Source organism: Carassius auratus, chromosome 49 (genome assembly GCF_003368295.1).
Source record: "Carassius auratus strain Wakin chromosome 49, ASM336829v1, whole genome shotgun sequence".
Taxonomy (NCBI): domain Eukaryota; kingdom Metazoa; phylum Chordata; class Actinopteri; order Cypriniformes; family Cyprinidae; genus Carassius; species Carassius auratus.
Genome location: NC_039291.1, coordinates 120630 through 142500, shown reverse-complemented (window position 1 = coordinate 142500; position 21871 = coordinate 120630).

Genomic DNA, 21871 nt, shown 5'->3' with positions numbered 1-21871 from the left:
TATATATATATATATTTTTAAATCACTATATATATATATATATATATTTTTAAATCACTATATATATATATATATATATATATATATATATATATATATATATATATATATATGTAAGTAATGATGAGACAGAGAGGTTTGGATCCATGTGCATAACTTTTAATGAGAATGGTCAGACAGGCAATGATCAGCAACGGCATCAGGTATATAGGGATAACCAGAATCGAAAACAGGAACAAGCAGATGTCAGAGGCAGGCAGCAGAGAATCAGAGTCGGTATAAACAATCCAAAGGTCAGGTACAGAGAGATCAAACACAAGGAAACCGCTCGGAAATGACAGATACAGCAAATCAAGACTTCGCAGAGAGTGAGAGTGAGTGTGCTGCTTATATGTGTGTGTAAATGAGGTGCAGGTGTGGCAAGGAGATTGACTGAGGAATGATGTGCAGGTGTGGCAGGGTGATTGTGATGCAGAGACTCATGGGAAATGTAGTTAGGGTGTGGTGCAACAGATAAGAGGTGCTAGAGTCCGGGTGACATCTGGTGGTTAATGTGGAATTGTCCTGATTGGAGTGCCATCTACAAAAGTTCATGGGCACTCCATGTAATGATCGTGACAATATATATATATATATATATATATATATATATATATATATATATATATATATATATATATATATATATATATATATATATATATATATATGCACCTACACTATGGAGAGAGAGAGAGAGAGAGAGAGAGAGAGAGAGAGAGAGAGAGAGAAAGTTGTCCGGGTCATTGAACAGCAGTAAATGTATTTCTAGTCATTTCTCTTGAGGGACATTAATCTGAGAAATTACAGTTGAAGTTGAGATGAGGGAATATATAAATGAAGGACTAAAAGCTTTTTCAGACAGTAGAACATTTATGAACTTTTATGTTATTAGAGGTTATGAGTGGAAACTAGGTTCTTCTAGATCTTTCTTCTCATCTCTGCCCAGCAACTGAGCCGAAAAGAAACAGAGAGAATACAGGGAGAAGAAATGAAAAAATGAAATTATTTGTTGCTAATGCTGTATTCAGTACAAGTCAGAAAGTCTGCATTTACTGCTGCCAACTAGGGAAGGGTCAGGATGGTCAAGCTTGTGAGTACACTTGCTAATCTGGACTTAAAAATAGTTGATAAAAACATCTCAAGACCGCATTGATTCTGTTCCATTATGTTGCTTTATATGGTTTTGAAAGCAAGAATACATCTGATCGGTGTCTGGTGGAAATGAATCTAAACAAGGCTAATGACATAAGTCAGATGTACACCCCTTTTCCTGTTTGGACATGTCATTTGGTAAAACTTTTCATAGTCAACTTTACACATTCTATGAACTATTGGTAACTTTGCAACTACACTTCAATCAGTCATTAGAGTATAAGTAGACTATATTAATATCTGCTAACTTTTTATTATGATGGTCCCCCAACCTTTGCAAGTACATGTTAATGTATTCTAGTAACCCTAACCTAACAGCCTACTAAGAATCTAATAAGAGTTAGTTGACATGTAATTGCAATTTAATGGGTTAGTTGACATTAAGTTACTTTTAGTTAGTGCTGGGTAGATTCTTTTTTCGAAAAAACTTGTACAAATTGTATTCTGTTACTGATTACAGTTAACAAGATGCAAATTGTAGTTAGAAATGTCATCTAGGTTAATCTGACAATCCTTTTTGGATTACTTTTTACCTAACTTGTTTTAAATTTACCATTAAATGTATAAATTGATATAACAAAGCAAAGAGAGAGAAAATATATTCCATTATTTGATAGCAACATCATGAAGTAATTAAACATTACATTACACAAGGGTTTCCTAAACTGGGGTTAATGTAAGAAATGCAGTGGGTTTGAATTCAGGAGCATGGTTTGCAGATGTATTTACATTACATTCACATGGCCATTCTGTATTATGAATATAGTCAAGGCTAAATGGTGACACAAAGTAGAATTTTTGGAAAGGAAATTCAGAAGAAGAAAAAACAACAAATTATTAATAATTAACTGGCATTTTCTAAATGAAAGTGACATACAGTCATGTATGGTGACCCATACTCAGAATTCGTTCTCTGCATTTAACCCATCCAAAGTGCACACACACAGCAGTGAACACACACACATCGTGAACACACACTCACACCGTGAACACACATCTGGAGCATTGGGTTCAGTTGTGGTATTGAGTGTGAAGATACAATCCCTTCTGGCCTGAGACTCAATCTCACAACCTTTGGATTATTAGTCTGACTCTCTAACCATTAAGACACGACTCCCCACCCCCCCCAAAATAATATGTAATCATATAATCCATAAACAAATAACTGTAATCTTAATTTATTCAAGGTTGCAGTCTGAAATGACTGTATTAGAGACACTTTAATATTTAGAAATATTTAATTTGTGGCATAGCGAATAACTTTTGTGTGGCGGCACATTGCTCTATTGTAAAGGGGTGCATCAATCAGATGTTTAGCGTGAGGTCAGATAAAGATGTGCCTGTGTATGCGGATATGTTCCTGTGCGTTCCTAATGGCTCTGGCTCTCACGCCATGAGTTAAGACTTCTGCTCTAAATATTAATCAGCCTCAGTTATTGCTGGGAATTTACATTATTGATCGAGGGGGTGGCAGGCGGAGACAAATGCAATGAGCCAGTAAAAAAGATAAACATAGGGAAGCGGCTCCGATCAATCATTTCTATCTTCTCCTTCTAATCTCTCTCAGGATGTCAGAGACACTAATGAACCACTACAGTAAAAAAAAAGGGCTTATAAAACTGTAAAATGTACAGCTGTAACCTGATCAAAATCGCTGGATGCTTCTTTAAATATATTTGCACTATAATAGTCACTCACATCTATAACTGAATGCATTTATGATGTCAGAGATCTGACTTGTGACATCACTCGTCTACATTGTTTCTTGTCAGAAAAGTATATAAATCTAATGACCTCATACATACATATTATTATCACCATATTAAGTCTCATTTACTGATTTTTAAGCTGAATTTTCAGCATCATTATCCCAGTCTTAAGTGTCATATAAGCCAAATATTCTAATATACTGATTTGCTGCTAGGCATAAACATCTAATTGCTTTCAATGTAAATATATATATATATATATATATTTAAAAAAATAATAATACAATAATAATACAATCTTATACAATGTAATAATATTTAACCTTATTACTATTTTCACTGTATTTATGATTAAATAAATGCAGTATGTATGAATATATGTATGCATTCAATTACTTTTATTTTACACATTCCATTTATTGATTGCTGGCTGATTGCATAGGTTGTAAGCTTTTATACAAAGATAATACACATATAATAACCACACACCATTACCATAAATCCACAAGTCTGTAATTAGATCATTATTCCACAGCCCAACTTTGGAATAAACTTTTGGAATAAATATCACCTCAACTCACATTTTGTTCTTATCCGCTAAATTAGGAATATAGGAAAATGTCTGCATGAGATGGTATCTATGCACATCAAAGACTGACAAATCTGCCATTGTTACATTTATAAACCCAGGTCAATTATGTGGTTTAGTAACTTGCAGTGTTGGCGGGGGATCACTGCACAACCGGAGGCAAAGCATGCATCAGCTAGGAAAAAAAAAAAAAACTCACATGTTCCTCAGCCTTCTTGATCTCTCTGATTTGTCTTCACAGCAAGAGCTGAATGGGTCGGGAAACTCACCTCCATTCCCTGTCAAAGTTGAGTACTTCTAACCGCTCTACATGCTCTGGCTTCCGGCTCCCATCAATTCTTTCATCTTACAGAGAGAGAGGACGAGAGATAGAGAAATAGATTGAAAGCGACAGAGAACGAAAGACCGTTCAGTATGGATAAGCGTGCGTTTGGGCTTTCAGGTACAGCCTTAAAAGACCAAAGAAAGACCAAATATCAAATTTCATACAGTCTCAATCAGGCTGAGCAAATCATGGCACTTTTTCACAGTTCATTTTCTCTTGCACAAAGGCCATGCACATGCTGCAGTTTTCTAGTTTTCTTCTGAAAATTCACATTCAGAAACCACACTCAACCCTGAAAGATCTAGTAAATCTGTATTATCTTTACATAACTAGCGATACTCTGTACACATTCACAATTATCATTTTAGTGTTTCATTTCTGCATTAACATAACTGTAAAGGTCATTCACACCAAATAAGGTAACATTAACGGTAAGGTAATATTAACATAAATGTTCTGTTTATTATTTTCATGCACACATTTTGTCTGATTTGTGTCTGATTTAAAAGCAGTCGCTCTTTAATGTTAGGTGGGTTCTGATTGGCTGTCAATGTTGTTATTGTTCATCTGGTGGAGAAAAAAAAGGGACCCACTTTATATTAAGTGGCCTTAACTACTATGTACTTACATTTTAATTCATAATTTAGTACAATGTATTTATTGTGTACATACATGTTTTTACATTGTACTTATATTTAAAAAAAAAAAAAAACTACATGTAATTACATCTGTATTTAATTTCTCTAATTACATTTATAATTACACTGTTGACCCATACTTTACACCTTAACCCACCCTTAAACTTACCCATACCTCCAACCCTCTCCCTGACCTTACCCCTATCCCACCTCAATAGCAGCAAAAGGGTTTTACAATACAATATGAACACAATAAGTACATTGTACTTATTTTTTTATGTAAGTACATAGTAGTTAAGGCCACCTAATATAAAGTGGGTGATTTCAACAACATTGTTCTTCTGTGTTATTATCATCATGGGCTTCACTGTTTTCACAGAATTATAATGAATATTATAACTTTAAAAAAGTATTGTTATAGGTGTCATCTTTGTTGTGAAAATTGAAATGTGTGTAAATTAATATACAGAACAAAAAATGGAATGATACATTAAAATTAGATTTAGATTCACTGTCAGAATGAACAGCAATGATCCAAATGATCAAAATCAAATTTAGTCATCAGTGGTTTAAAACAACTGCCAAATTTTGTTCTTGTCTAAAATATTGTAGTTAAAAATATCTCTAACATAATTTTAATACATTTATTTGGATTCCGTTTGAACCTTCTGATTCAGTTTATTTTTTTTTTTCTTTTATTAACAACCACAACAACAATATAGTCCATCAACAGGACATGCTAGAAGAGGAATGAAGGATAAATAGGGACAGCCAGCGTGTGAAGCAGTGCTGCCTAAAAAAAAAAAATCCCAGGATGAAATTGAGAACACAGAGGCAATCATGGTAGATCATGCGGTTAATCAACACTGCTGCCGTACTTGAAGGATGTTGGGTCTCAAGGGTCAATATTTGCACAAGTGAAATATGTTTCTCAGACTTCATACTGGTTGAAGAAGGCATGTTGAAATGAAGATCCATGACAATTCGCCAGAGCAAATTAATAGAGTCCCTCCGAGTCCACCGAGCCTCTTATCAGAAAGCCTTATAGGCTGATACCAAGGAGCTCACGCTCAACCCACACGGCACTTAATCCTCATTAAAACTACTGTAACATCACAGTAAGAATTTCTAAATGTGGGTTTCACCATTTTAAATAGCATTATTTAACATCCATAATGCTCGTTAATAATGAATCCATTACAGATAATCACCATGTGGAGCAGAGCTGTGCCACCAATATCATTAAGGACACATCAAATGGTCTCGTTGTTTTCAGTGATGCTATGCGCTCTTCTAAAGCTTACAGCAGTACAGTAGAGCAGTGTAGTGTACTGACAACAGTTTAACTTTAAAAAACCTTAACCTTTAAAGTAAGATTTTTGTTTCTTGGACCAAGACATTTCCACCTTTCTATCTGCACTGAACCTTTCTCCACATGGTGGTGACAATACTATATATTGATATGTTTTAATACTCTTTCAATGATTTTCATTCAATAATTCAGAGCCTTGTATTGACATGGCATTTACAAGTGTGGTCAGCGTCGATATGAGATTTCATATTTGTAGACACATTTTTGTCTTTTAGATCAGAAACAGATGTGAGCACAGTCTCAAGTGCTGGGCCAATCTTTGAACATTTTATGTGTCATATATTGGAATCCAGTGATACACAAAATAAATATGTAGTAGCTAGAAATCTTTGTGTTCATGTTTCTGGTCTTAACATGAGTTGTCAAGTAAACACTTGAACACTTAACATCATTTTGATAAAAAAAAATGAAAATACAAGTTTACTCTGAACACAACAAAACAAGTAAGTAACTTAAAGTGACAACAACAACATTATAAACCAAAAAAATAAAAAAATAAAAAATTATATATTGTTTATGTTTCAGTGCATGCTGGAAACAGTAAGTATCAGCATAGTACTGGACATAACACTTATACAGTGATGTTTGTTTGTTTATTGTTTATTTACTTATTTGTTTTCAGGATTTTTAATATCCGATAAAGTGGGGATAATTGATTCTTTTATAATTAATGAGTTAGAAAAATAAATAAATAAGTCAGGGATTTTCAGGAAGTTGAACTGGAGTGATTGGAAGTGCAATTTACTGAATTACAATTAAAATAAATTAAATACAGATAAATTAAGTGTTTTCTACCCTGTTTCACAAAAGTTATCTGAAGTGTCTATTTACACTAAGTGCAAATAGCCCAGGGTTGCCAAGACTGAGAAACAAAACCATTACAAATGCATGTTTCCTCCGCTGAAAAAGCATTCCAGTTAATCGCTTTAACCCAGGGACAAAAAAATAAAAAAAATAAATAAAAAAAACAGCCTGCAGCTACAGTGAAAGAGTAACCCACTTGGCAACAATACAATTGCCTTGTTGGCACGAACTTCACCCACCATTATCTGGTTAAGCTAGACAAAAGATGCAGTGGCGTGGACATTAAAGGTGCATTTAAATTTATCATTGCTCTTAAAAATTTCACAGGTAAAATCCAGTAATTTGAATAGCAATCTGTGGAATCAATGCAAAATCAATGCAATAAAAATTCCGGAATTCACAAGTCGGTAATGCAAATTCGCCTCCCACTGAACAGAAAGCTGCTTGATTTGAAAATTATTTCTTTGTGAGTTGTATCTTTACAGTATATTCAATAGACAATGGAATTTACTTTCTTTTTTTTTTTGCCTACACAATTTTGGTAGTGTGAGTGGATGACACACCAAGCCGACATCAAAGAACTAGTGGCGAAGAAAGCCGACGGTATTGTCGACTCGCGTCAGCAGCATCCTACCAAATGCATGAGAGGAACGAGCTGTTCATATCAGCAGCTATTAATATTATATATTCATCATTCAAAAGGAGAAACCGAAACAAAGATATATGAGATAAACGTAGATACACGAAATGTAAACAAAACAGCTTTCACTTACCATTTTAAATATCAGTAACATTGATAACTTTAATCATTTCAATTGGCTCATGTTGTTATGAAAACATTCGCCTATTAGAATGATTGGGAAAGATCACGTAACATTTAAACAGCCTTCTGTCTGTACCGCCTTCATTCACATGCTTGTGTTCATCACTTTTGCTTTAATTCTTGGCACTGACTCGTTCGCTAAACTGAACATCCAATCAAAGCTCTCACAGATGCCAATGTGAACCTGACGAGAGCCGGCGAGTGGAACACACCAAATAAACTAGCCCGACCGTCGGCTTGATGTGTCGGCTTGGCTTGAGGATAATGGACACGGCCAACCCAAGTTCGAATTCACCTTCTTCCAATCCCATGATTAACCTTATTCCCATCTCAAATCAGTTCAGAATGACATTTATTTTAAAGGAAAATGAGAAAAATATCTGAAATGGTATTTAATAGGCCTATAATGTGATTTAATAGGCCTATTATGCAGGGTCAGAAAGCTCTCAGATTTCATAAAAAAAATATAATTTGTGTCCCGAAGATGAAAAAAGGTCTTATGGGTTTGGAACGACATGATGGTGAGTAATTAATGACAGAATTTTTATTTTTCTGTGAACTATCGTTTCAAGCACAACATGCAGTTAAAAAAGTTGACCATCCATGAGACAGAATATATTGTTGACAAACAGTTTACTTCTACACAGCTGTGAAGATCGGGTTAACACATGGCGCTTCAACCGCAATGTGTGAAAATTCATTTTCAGTTTTAAAATGGTCATATGATGTGATTTCAAGTGTTTCTTTCTCTTTGGAGTGTTACAAGCTGTTTGTGAATAGATTAGATCCCTAAAGTTGCAAAGTATACAAATTCTCAAACCCAAAGATATATTCTTTATAAAATTTAAGGCTTGCACTTTATTTTACAGTACGTGTACTAACATGTAGTTATAGTGTACTTGCAGTGTATTTATCTAAGCAGGTTCTGGTAATACAAGGTAACTACACGGGGTAGGGTTAGGTTTAGGGGTATGTTCAGGGTTAGTTACCTAGTTATTACATAGTTATTGTAATTACTATAATAAGTACATAGTATGTAAATGAGGAACAGGACTGTAAAATAAAGTGCTACCAATTTAAGACTTGTCCACATTCCCACTAAAACACCTCGTTTAAACTCTCCCCCACATGGCTACGTTATAATGTAGGAAGATTTGCATAACACCACCCAAATATACATGCAAAGAAATAATTTAATTATCGCTGTTGCCACCGCCGCCATGTTGTGGAGATGCTGTTTTATTGTGAAAGTGAAAATACTTTGTTTGGCCTTCCAAAAGAGAACACAACTAAAAAAATCAGTGGTTAAGTTGTATTTACAACAATGTTCCAGAACAGTTCAACCCAAATATTTAGATATGTGCAATTAATTTTATGGAGGACTATTTCCTGATCCTGGGAGAGAAGATTACAATGCAGCTGTCCTGACTCATAGTCTATAAGCAGCGGTTCTCAATTCCAGTCCTCGCGCCCTCTGCTCTGCACATTTTCTATGTTTGTCTTATGGATTTAGAGGTTTGTTCTATTTGAATGTAAGTGCCCTGTGAAGTTGACATCACAGGATATTCTGCCATGATTCCACTTCAAAGTGAATGTACTGTATATGTTCAATTCAAAGTGCAGTCGAGTGTGCAAGACATTAATTTAAATTGTATTTATTTACATGAAGTCACACTTGTCTGTGTGTGAAGATGTTGCACAGTGCAAATCCGTGAATGACAGTTCCAAAGTGAGGTAAAACAGATTTCCTCTGCTCAGGGAGTAGGAAGCAATGAACACTTGGTAGGGACCATGTCAATGGGAACACAGTTCATGAATGGAGCTCACTTCTAATGAGCTGATTATCTGAATCAGGTGTGTTAACGAAGAGAGACATGCAAAATATGCAGAGCTGGGGCTTGAGAACTGGAATTTAGAACCGCTGGTGTAGAGTAGCACTTGTTGATGCACAAATGGCAAAAAAAAAAAAAATTTATTTATTTTTTTTTTTTTTTTTGGCAACATCTTATGTCCCCTTTAAGGAATTTCAGACAGGATCACTTTGGCAAGTTACTTGAGTTTATTGAACACAATTTATCTTTGGCAATATAGCCAAATGGGGCTCCCAGAATAATTTAACATACAAGAGCTTTAACATTGACCCCCCACCCCCCGCCCTCCCCGCAACCATCAGCTTCAAAATACATGACAATTAATACTCTTAGTAATGTCTTTTAAAGCAACCAGTGATAATCATGTAGATGTGACATCTATCCTGTAGCATGGTTATGAAGATGAGTTTCTCTCAGCAGTGAGGTCCATGCCAGCTAAGAATTAAAGCCTTATTGATCTGAAATAAAGAAGACGACAACCAGAAGTTGCACAGTAATATGCTCATGCTTATGGTAGGGAGGGTTGCGAGCCATTGAGCATACTTACCGAGCAGTGGTGCCATGTATAGGTATATATGTCCCGTGTCTAATAGGAGAATGGTAGTGATTGGAGCGATTTGACTGCTAACCGCATCAGCTGGTCACAGCCTCTGCCTCCATGGCCTGACTGAACTAACGCTGCGCTCGATTAAAACTGATTCACAGACCACAGGAGCTCTATGAGTCACACACATGGACCCAGCTCATTCAGCTTGCTTTCGAAAAGAACCTAACATGCAAACCTCCGACAGTTTTTATGATGAGTGCACTTTAATGCTTTGGGTTTCATTTTTATTGCTATGTGGCATGTGCTGTTTTTATTAGGCTTATTATTGTGCGGTTGGGGGAACTGAAAAGCTTTTGTGACTCACGTCATGTTTAGTGTGACATAATGTAGGCCTAAATGGGTTTTTGTGTAGATAATCTACTTGTTGTAAATTGAATTATCTTGTTTTGGTGTTCTGTTTTATATAGAACTTGGTCTATTTCAGTTACAAAACAGTTGTTATTGTTCTGATGAATGTCTGTTTCTCAGATCATAAAAAGTGTGCCCCATTTTTTTAATATATATATATATATATATATATATATATATATATATATATATATATATATATATATATATATATATATATATATATATATATATATATAACTAAATCCCCCCATTCTACATGTTCTGGTGATGACCCTGCCTTCCAGGACTTTCCAGAACATGTTTACTGATCAGCAGGTCCAACATGGTTAAGGGTTGAGGTGGGATAGGTAACGTTTTTATTTAAATTAATATGATCATATACACCTAATATGTTGTTACTCTGTTTCATAATGTACTGGAGGTGAGACTGTTCTTGCAAGGCTTTATCCGAAAGGCCTAAATCTTTAAAAGTCAAAGCTTTTTAAGCTTTTTTTTTAATTTTTTAATTCAACATTTTCATAGAATGCTGTCAAGTCAAGATTCAAAATTAGCTTTTCTATTTAAAAAGCTGAGTCATACTTTCTTGCATTCACGAATCACAATTCTTTATCCTGTTTGCACAATTCATATTAAGGAATTGAATTGTAATTTAAACGACATTCCTAATTTAGTTCTGAACAACATTCCTTATGCAATATATTACTCTGGTGCTCAATTTTACTGCAAAGTCTCTATGCAGTTGCAAATGCAATGTGTTGCACAGTTGCTGTGAAAAAAAAAATATGTCAAGGAGAATGTACTATAAAATAACGATACCCATTTCTACTGTTTTCCACACTGTTTATGAGAGCTGTCCCCTCTTTTGTGCATATGCACACAAAAAGTGAAGACTCCCTCCTGTATGGCTCCTTCATTAGCGTTTACATTACTAAATAATGGATGTGCAGTCGATGATGGACTCCATCTGTGGGGAGCCTGCACTACATTTGTAGATGATTTACATTCACTTCATTTAGGTAAGCCTGTGATTTCTTTGCCCTTTCCCCTCCTTCCCCCATGTTCCCTTTCTGCTTCAAGCCAAGGTTATGATGGCTTTCGTTGGATTTACTGCTGCTTCTCATCTCTATCTGAATGGGCTGACATTTATGTGTTGCCTGCTTGATAAAAAAGGCATGTAAGTTGGCCATAAAGTCATCTGTCTGGTGGAAGTATGCCAGAGCTCTGTCGACCCTGCAGAAGGGAACTTGGAATGAGACACTGGGGACTTGAAGGGGTTTGACTGAGACTTAAAGAAAGCCTGTGAAGCTGCTTGAATCCTCGGTTTGACACTTGTGAGTGCTTTTTCTTAACACATGGATGTACTTCCCAAGACAGCACCTTTTCTAAGTGAGCTGGAGAGGAAGTATGTCCTTGTGTACTTGTAATAGATGTGGGGGTCTATCCCTGAAAGATTGAAAATACTTCTTTTCACTCTCCTTTAGCTGGAATTCCTCAAGCTTACTTTATACAGTATGTCCTTTTGCAATATGAGGGCTGCACTGGTAAAGTACTGACCAGACAGGTAATCTGTTTGAATAAAGAGGATTTTATATTCAGTTTATGGTTTAATGCACCAACAATCATTAATTACGGACCCACTTTATATTAAGTGGCCTTAACAACTATTTAGTTACCTTTTTATTATTAATTTGGTACAATGCACTTATTGTGTACATACATGTTTTTACATTGTACTTATATTTGAAAAATATCTGCACATAATTACATATGTAATTAATTTCTGTAATTACATGTATAATTACACGTTGACCCATCCCTTACACCTTAACACACCCTTAAACTTACCCATACCACCAATCTGCCCCTAACCTTACCTGTTTCCCACCTCAATAGCAGCAAAAAAAAAAAAAAAAAAAAAAAAAACGCATCTAATTAGTTTTCTTCTTTAATGCAAGACAAAATATTAATAAATGTGCCTACAACTTAAAATTTACTATGAAATGTGTAAAGAAAAAAAAAGTTAAAGTGTACTATGAGTTCACATAAATGGCATTTTTAATCTGATTATACATGCAGTTTATATGCTTAGAACTTAGACCTTAATTTAGACAACTTTAAATGCATTTTTAAAGGTGTTTAAATATTTGTATCTCGGACAGATACAAATAAATATCAGTTTTGATAAATTTACCCTTATGACTGGTTTTATGGTCTAGGGTCATATACATACACACACATATATATATATATATATATATATATATATATATATATATATATATATATATATATATATATATAATTTTAAGATTTTATTTGGATTCAGATATTTGAATACTTGAAATAAAAAATGAAATCAAATTGAGTGCCATTTATTTAAAAGATATTAGACACAAACATAATTTATAAATTAATAATGTGATAAAATCTGTGGTTCCTCTGCTAGGACACCCGTGTGAACGTAAATAGAACGGACTTTATAAAGCCATCAAAAATACAGTTTTCAGTTGATTGAAAAACATTTTTTTTTTCAAGTATCTTTCATGGACACTGTATGTCTTGAAATATCTGATAAACATATTAAAATAGCTGAAAATTTTAATTATATCAACCTGACAGGGAATGATTCTGTGATTATTGCAGAAAATGTTTACTAAGTGCATACATGAAAATGTACAGCAAATATTGAATTAGCATCTTAGCAACATAAGTGCACAGTTATGGTATACTGTTTGCATTTGAGTCTTGGATATAGCAGTCCAAGCCTATACTTTACAAAACTTTTGTGCCTATCACAGAAGACGTGAATATTTTTTCCAGTGTGAAAGGTCAAACGCAATAGGCTATCGATTTCAATTCACCAAGGAGTTCAGCACCGCAATTGATGTCAGATCTGTTCAAAATGACTTCTTGTCGAAGCATTCACATTGTCTTTAGAGCAATTGTTGGCAAGAGCGAACACAGAGGTCAAGTGTGGTACATACTCGCCCAGCACAGCCGGCATGAATCTGTCAAGCAGCTGCCAATGTCTGGGCTCACAGTGGAGGTTGCCAATTAGTATGCCCTCTCTCAACTGCCCAGAGAGAACTGAAGAAGGCATCCAGCACACCTGTCAATATTTACTGTTCCAACAAAATGCATCATTCAATGCCATCTGCTCCTGGTCAGAGTATGCCCAGAGATTTCAAATGGTGACACTTACTTTGGGCTTAATATTTATCCTAATACTTACAATAATATTCAAGCAATTCGCAAATTCCCACAGAAACTGAGAGGATCCATCTAAAATGCAATAAATCAACTAAATCAATTCTGACTTTTTATTCTGAACTGAGATGATCTTTGTGGAGGAGATTTTTGGGGGGATAAAATGATAGCAAGCAACCACTTTAAGCATATGTTATTAAGCGCTACAGATTGCTTTTCTCCCAGAGCAAGGGGGTTATGACAGAGTGACAAATTGAGATTTTTCAGCACATTCAGTTAATAAGGGAAATACCTTTTGAGTCCCAAGTCGAGGGATTAGTGCTGATATCGGAAACTGTCAACTGAACTGCATGGACCACTGATATCTTAATTTAAATGTTCAAGAGTGGCAGTATACATACTGTACATAATTCTGTTGTTGAATTTGGAATTTGCTAAATTTTCCATAAGCCACCAGATGAAGAATATTATTTTAACCCTGCGGAGAGTGCTTATGGAGATAGTGCCTTTGAAGGTATGTGGCCCAAATACTGTATGTTGCCCAACTAAAATCTATTTATGGTTCATGAAATTGCATCCCAAGGGACTATCCATGCTATACTTGAAAAAACTGAAAGCCTGCACCATATTACGTCAACGTAATGTATCATTTATGTAAGTGACCTTAAAGATACATCGGGCTGATCACAGAAACACACACAACATATCAAATGATTCATTCTCTCTCCTGACACCAGCCATGTAGTTATGTGTTTTCCTAGGTCAGTATTCCATGGAGCCTTTCTCCCTGATGGATCACTGCTGAAAGAGGATGGATCGCAGCTTATCCCTTGCCTGGTGCCTGTCTTTTCACCTTTTCCTTTCCACTCATCCATCTTCGGCATTGGCAATTTCTTATGGTGCAGTATCCATTGTGTACTCTACAAATACATGTATGTGAAAACAGTAAAAAACAAAAGTATACTTCTGTTGTCCATTTACCGGTAGCTTTTGGTCACATAATGTAAATTTGTACATATCTGTAGACTTGTACACATTTGAGAATATGAGCATATGTTCCTGATTTTAGTTGCACTATAATTGATGGGTCCACTAAGTGGCAAAATTGAAAAGTAACTTAAAGGTCCCATGATGTGGATTATTTGTGGATTATTATAATGTTTTTTAATGTTTTCTGAGGTGTACTTATATCGTTAGTATGATTTTTACATTTAAAATGTAGAAATAAAAGGCATTTTTTATATCCTGATTTTAGTCCTCTGGCTTGAATGCTGTTTGAAGGGACATGTCTGCTGTGAGACTCAGAGTAAATGCCAACTGTTGTGTTTGGCTGACATATTTGCATTCGAAATGCGTATTACATTTGGAACCCATCTCAAATACTTTTTACAAGTCGTGGAAATGTTGATTATAACATTATTTTTTGGATCTTTTTCCATCACATGAAAGGCTGCAGTGATGAGCATTGAGTAGACAGAGTCTGTTTATCGCGTGAATGCAGTGATCTCATCATTGCAACGTCTTTTCTCTCACAAAATGTAGTTAAAATACAATTTAAAATAACATATTTGTTTCAGGCTATGCTACTAAGAGAAACAATGTGAAGTTGATCGCTTAGTCACTGGCTTGATTCACGGATGCATAAACAGTGTTAAACGATTTAGAATGAAAATCTGTGTGAACTTGAGTAATTAGCTGCACATTAGAAATCACTGATCACAGATCAGGCATTAATGAACACTGTTACTCACTGTTTGTGGCAGTGCTGTCAAATCCATATCGTAAAATTATGTTTGAAATGCCTGGGCTGACATTGTGACTGAATTATATGTAAAAATAAACGGAATCAATTTTCTCCAAACTTTCGGGGTGGGCAAAGCAGAGAAAGGGGTGGTAACCTTTCCCCTTATGACGACATGCGGTCTGTCTGAGTCTGTGTTACGGAGTCCTTGTTTAATGTCTGAGTATTATCCATGTCCGTCAATTCTTGCCTTGCCTTGCCTTGCCTTGCCTTGCCTTGGTGTCTTGTTTATGTTGTTTGGATCTTCTGGTTTTGACCCTGCCTGGACTGTTTACCCCTTTGGATTATCCCTTAATAAATGACTTACCTGCAATTGGTTCCCTCTCTGTGTTTCCTGTACACCGATCGTGACATACTGTAAATGGCATAGGGAATAAGGCAATATTGTTGTATCATTGTAGTGTTTAGGTGTTCACTTTGGTGGGTGGACTAAAATAAATAAATTAATTAATTAAAAAAGGCTTGATGCTTACAGTCCAACAAATTCCATTGACCATCATGATTACGGTTAAAATAAAATCTAACCAAATATTGACAATTAAAAAAAAAAAAAATTGTTACACTTTATTTAGATAGATTTCTTTCTGTCTTTAGTCATTCTGCTAACCATAACTTACTTTGCAACTACATCAACTAACTCTCATTAGAGGATCTGTAGACTGTTAGGTTATGGTTAGGATTAGTAGAATAAACTGCATTTGCAAAGTTAAATATAGTCAGTAAAATATAATGCATATTGGTAATCCATCAAACTAAAGTGTTATACTGTAAGTACAGATATTTAGCAGACAGTCTGCTCATACTCTAATGAATGGTAGATTAAGTAGTTGCAAAGCTACTTACAGTTAACAGAATGTTAAAGTGGACTATTGAAATAAAGTGTTACCAGTTCCTATAATTTATGTGATTTACAGTAAGTTTTGTATGTGTGTGATGATGTTGTTCTGAATTAATGTATTTTGTGAAAACAAGTGAAAACAAATATCCAGTGCTCAGGTATTATGGTGCAGTGAACTCTGCAAGGGGACATTCAAAATGCAGCTAAAGTTTTGGCAAGGTAGCTGCTCTTATGTTCAGACGTGGACAATAGAACTTTCAGCATGTCAGTCTTGAGGAACAGAACTCTGTCTCAAAACCCAGTCCTGTAATATCACGTAACCCAGATGCAGGAACTGTGAGAGCTTAAAAACAACAATGAAACAAGACCCCTGTCACTCAAAATATATTGCAGGAGACAGCAGTTCTTTTTAGAAAGCCCATATCCCATTTGCTACACTGCCTGCTCCCTCCAAGGCCAGTAGCCCGGCAAACAGGAAACAAAATCAAGAGTGCTCCTCTACTCCAAACCACTGCTGTCAAACAAAACAGTAGCCCAAGAAAAGACAAACCACAGGTGCAACTATCTGCTACTCGTAAAGAAAAATTCATAAAATCAGCCTACTGTTCTGATTTATTACATCTGTATTTTTTTTTATTCCACTTTCATGCACTGCTATATTAATATTATGAGAGAATACAGGATCCAGGAGAGCTCCCTATTATTAATTAGAGAACCAGAGAGATTTTTAAAAAACTCCCTGGAGGGCATTATGAAATACATAAAAATGCCTTCTGTTCTACTATTTTTTCATTGGTAGGTCATTGGGGTCAGCGAGAGTAGCAGGCTAGTCCACTTTCCCTCCAGGTCCATTACTGGTGTTAGTGTGCGATCTTTTCTGATGGTGGGTAGAATTTGCCATCTAAATCACTGTGCACAGTGGACAGGATTGCTTCCCAAGATTAGCTTCCTCCTATGTCCCATCTCGCCCCATCTCGCCCAGTCTCACTAAAAAGAACCCCAGGCAGCTCCTGCAGGCAGATGTTGTAACTACTCCATCTGGATCCAAAAAAGTGCAGTCTTTCTCTGTTCACAGCCATTCAAAAATAACTGTCTATAAAGGTGTTGTATATTATAATATGTACATGCATATTAGTAGTTTTTTGTTTTTGTTTGGGATCACTGCTGGGGGGTGGGGGTGGTGGTGGGGGGGCAGGGGGTCATTAAAGTGTGAAATATGCTTAACATTGTTCCCCATCTGCTGCCATTGTTAAAAAAAAAATACAATAAAAATAATGTTTAACTGCAGTATGTAATTTGCATACATTTCACTCCCATGTACATGTTGTTCATTCAGTCAGCAGCTTTCTCCACAATGTTATTTCTTCAAGATGCTTCTGTAATGAACATATACATATATATATATATATATATATATATATATATATATATATATATATATATATATATATATATATAACAAAATGTAAGTATAAAAATAGCTTGAAATATATGGAGTGTGTAAAAAGAATCATCTGATTTTCAAACAATCACATTTTGTTGCATTTTCAGCTTGAAATGAAGATGGACACAGATTTTGTTTTATACAGTTGTATTTACTCCGTGCAAAATAAAATCCAAGTGAAATATATACCACAAACAAACAAACACATAAATAAACAATCCAGAATCACTGAGTTGAAAAAGGATCACCCCCTTGTGTTAGTATTTTTTGAACCACCTTTTGCTTTAATTATATCCTTTTGTCTGTTGGGATTTGTCTCTACTAATTTTGCACTTCTAGACTTTGCAATATTTGCCCACTCTTTGCAGAACTACTCAAGTTTAGTTAAATTTGACGGTCAGTATTTGTGGACTGTGTCTTCAAGTAATTCCACAGATTTTTAATGAGGATTAAGTCTGGGCTCTGACAAGGCCAGGCAAGAACATTCACCTCTTTCTCCTTCAACTGCTGTGTGCTCAGTTTTGTTGTGTGCTTTTGGTCATTGTCATGTTGGAGGGTAAACCTTCTTCCCACTGACAAATTTATGGAAGATGGCAGCAGATTTTCCTCAAGAATTTGACGCTATTTTGCCTCATCCATTTTTCCTTCTATCCTGACAAGCGCTCCAGTCCCTGCTGCAGAGAAACACCCCATGACAGGATATCACCACCTCCATGATTTACTGTAAGAATGCTGTTCAGAATCTGTGACAGAATCCTTTTTAGCAAAGCTAATTTGTGGAGAATTTGTGGTATTGTTGTCACATGCACACAATGACCACTCTTTGTTGTAAATTTCTGCAGCTGCTTCAAAGTTGCTGTAGTCCTCTTCGTCCGCCTCTCTGACCAGTTTCCTCCCGAATTTTTCTATCCAGTTTGGAGTGAACGTCCCATTCCAGCAGGGTCTGTGTTGTTATTCCAAATACCTTCCACTTCTTAACAATAGACTTCACTTTGCTTCTAGACATTGATAATGTCTTTGAATTATTATTTTTTTTTTTTTAACGTTTTTTTAACGTTTTTTTTTTTTTTTTTTACATGTTGGTGTTATATCTTTCACTTGGACACTATAATATAAGTTGTTTTCTATGATAAGTTGCAGAGTAAATACAGCTACAATACAACACATACCAGAACAGTTGCTAATAAAGCATGGATTGAGACAATGAGCTATTTGTAATGCGCAAGTCACCTTACTGTAGTTTTCACATCATTCCTCTGGCCTGTGAGTCGGTCACAAGATTTATGTCTCAGGTGATTGGCTCACAAACCTTTGCTATTACCGTAAGCAAATATTGCAGATTTCGAATTGTATATTTCTAGGGTGCCACATAGCAGTCAAATAATTGCCATTGAGATGAATGTGAATGGATTACTTTCTCCAGGTATTATATAGATCACCTTGGCTGCACAATGCATTTTATTAAGCATTTTCTGCTATTTACCTTGCACAAAAATGTGTATGTCGATTTTCATTGATTATGGCAGCAGTGATTCATCGAATCATGATGGGATGATACAGAAAAGAGTTATATATCCAGATGTGACTGAATATATTTTCAGAATTTTCAAGAACTGATTTAGGTTCCTGGATTAAAGTGGTGTAGTGCTGCTGTAGACTCATAGTAAAGTATGCTAGATAGCAGAAGTCTGCTGGATCTCCCTTAACCTTCTCAGAACCAACTCAAAAGATGCACAATTAAATTGTACAAATTGCATTAAGCATACTTTTTGGGGTGTGTTTGGACCCTTAGCTTATTTTATAATTCCTAAATGAATAAGCGCTAAAGCAAAGGAGAGAGCATGCACACATACATATGGATGCTATCTGTGTGTAAAATTCACACATCACTTTCTGTTTTTTATTTATTATTTTTTTCTTTTTTATTTAATTTTATTTTCATGTGCAGGTACAAATCTCAGTAGGACAACATTAATCAATGGTCCAGCATTAATCAGTGGCTGCTGGGGTCAGCCAGCTGTGCTAGTCCTCACACCTGCAACGGAAGTCCCTGAAATACAGTCTGAAGCAATCAATCACATACATCTTGATGTGTGCGAGAGGCGATAAGATTTAAAAGAGAGAAACAAAGAGACTCCAGAAAGTAATTTACATGCCTAATGAGACGTCTCAGCTTGATGCTGGCTATAGACGCACACATGTGAATGCATCGCTGCAGAATTTCAAAACCTGCCCTTCCCTCTGCTGCGTGGCAGTCCAATTAAATATCTCAAAGCATTTATAGCGCTGAGATATCAATTGAGCATGCACGTCTCACTTGGCTACACAAGTTCTCTCATTATGTAGCATTTGCCTTCCATCACTTTAAATTAAGTATTATGACCCTTCTCAGTGGAGTTCATCTGAGAGGAAATTATATATAAAAAAAAAAAAAAAAAAAACTAAAAGGGTTAAAATAAAATAAAAGGGTTATCTGCATTTATCAAAATATATTATTTTGTGTTCAGCAGAAATAACAAACTCATAAAGACTTGGAACAAGTATATTTTTAGGTGAAGAAATAGCATTCTAAAGTAGAACTAACTGCATATGTTTTGATCTAATTGCAATTAACATTCAATGGAGTGTTTGTAAACATTACATTCAGATTGCACTTACAGTATGTATATTCTTATAAAGAACTAGTAAATTCTTTTGAAGTATACTTTAAATGTATATTTGTGCACTTCTTTTTTACTAGGGGATACAATTAGTGTTAATCTAAGCATCCTCAAACAAAGCCATGTTTGAGATATTCATATTATTTCATATTCAAATAACAATAGTAATGATGTAAAATAGTCACTTTAAAAATCCTTGTACTCCCTGTGCACCTGCTGGCCTGTCTCTCAAATTAAGTACACTTTCAAACTTATAGTAGAGAAAAGTTGTATTGATTCACTGTCATATTGTTGAAGCTTGTCCACAGGAGACAAAAGCAGAGAAACATTTTTCATTTTTCATTCCAAAAGTTCCATGTTTTTCAGTCGCTGATATTTTCAGACACAGCGGCAAATATTGCTATGGATTCCTTTTCCCATTTGGAGCTCTGCGGGGCATTAGAGAAGCAAGAGTGAAGCTACCCTGGGACATCTCAAAAATCTCAGCAAGGTGTCTTAGCTTTTAAAGGCATCACAGCCCTGTTTCCTCTCTCTGACAGTAGCATCTTGTCAATCTCTGTCAATACTGGGGAGATGGAAATAAACAAACAGAAAATGGAGGGAACAAGATCATATATATTTTTCACACACTTGGTAGTTTTCATTTTATTTGTCCATTGACAAATGCCAAGCTGTGGACATATACAGTATGCACCACCAAATAATTATTTTAATAATTTATGTTTTTTTTATTTATTTATTATTATTCTGAAACCACACAACATATACTTTTAAAAATACAGTATATTAAAAGAGAAGTACATATATTATAAAAATAATGGAATCAATTACCACTTAAGTGTACATGAAGAGAGGGTTATGCTTTAGATAACAGCCCGCAATGTACCACATAATTAAACAGAATTTGCAGCATACCTATTTGTAAATATAGAGTACCTCTAAAGGACCTACTTGTAAGTATAAGTGAACAATATGCAACATTTGGGGAATAAGGGGGGTAATAACCTGCACAATTATTAAACATTTATACTAAGTATTTTAGAACTAAAGGGTACCTATTAAATTACACGTATGTAGAGTTTGCGATTTTCCATGTCAATAAAACTTAAAGCTGAACGTACATGTTGGTAAACGGAAAGAATTGGGGAATAAGGGTCTAATTAAAATGTAAAGTATTACACTGTTAGTATTTCATATGCACAGTGTAACTGTTTTAAGTGTTTTAAGATTATTACCCATCCCATGGTTTCAAATATAGAGGGTTTTTCCAGTCCCTCTTTATGTTGAGTGGCCTTAACATTTAAATTAATAATTTGATATAGGCACATTTTATTTTTTTATTTTGTATTTTTTATAATTTTTTTATATTATTATAATTTTTTTGTTGTTGCTGTTTTTTACATTGTACTTATATTTAAAAAATACCTGCATGTAATTACATCTGTAATTAATTTATGTGATTACATTTATAATTACACTGAAAAAGTGAAAGTGACGTGACCTACAGCCAAGTATGGGGACCCATACTTGGAATTCGTGCTCTGCTTTTAACCCATCCAAAGTGCACACACACAGAGCACACACACAGTTCTGTAAATTATGGGAGTGACAACTGCATTCTTCAACCAAATTTACTTT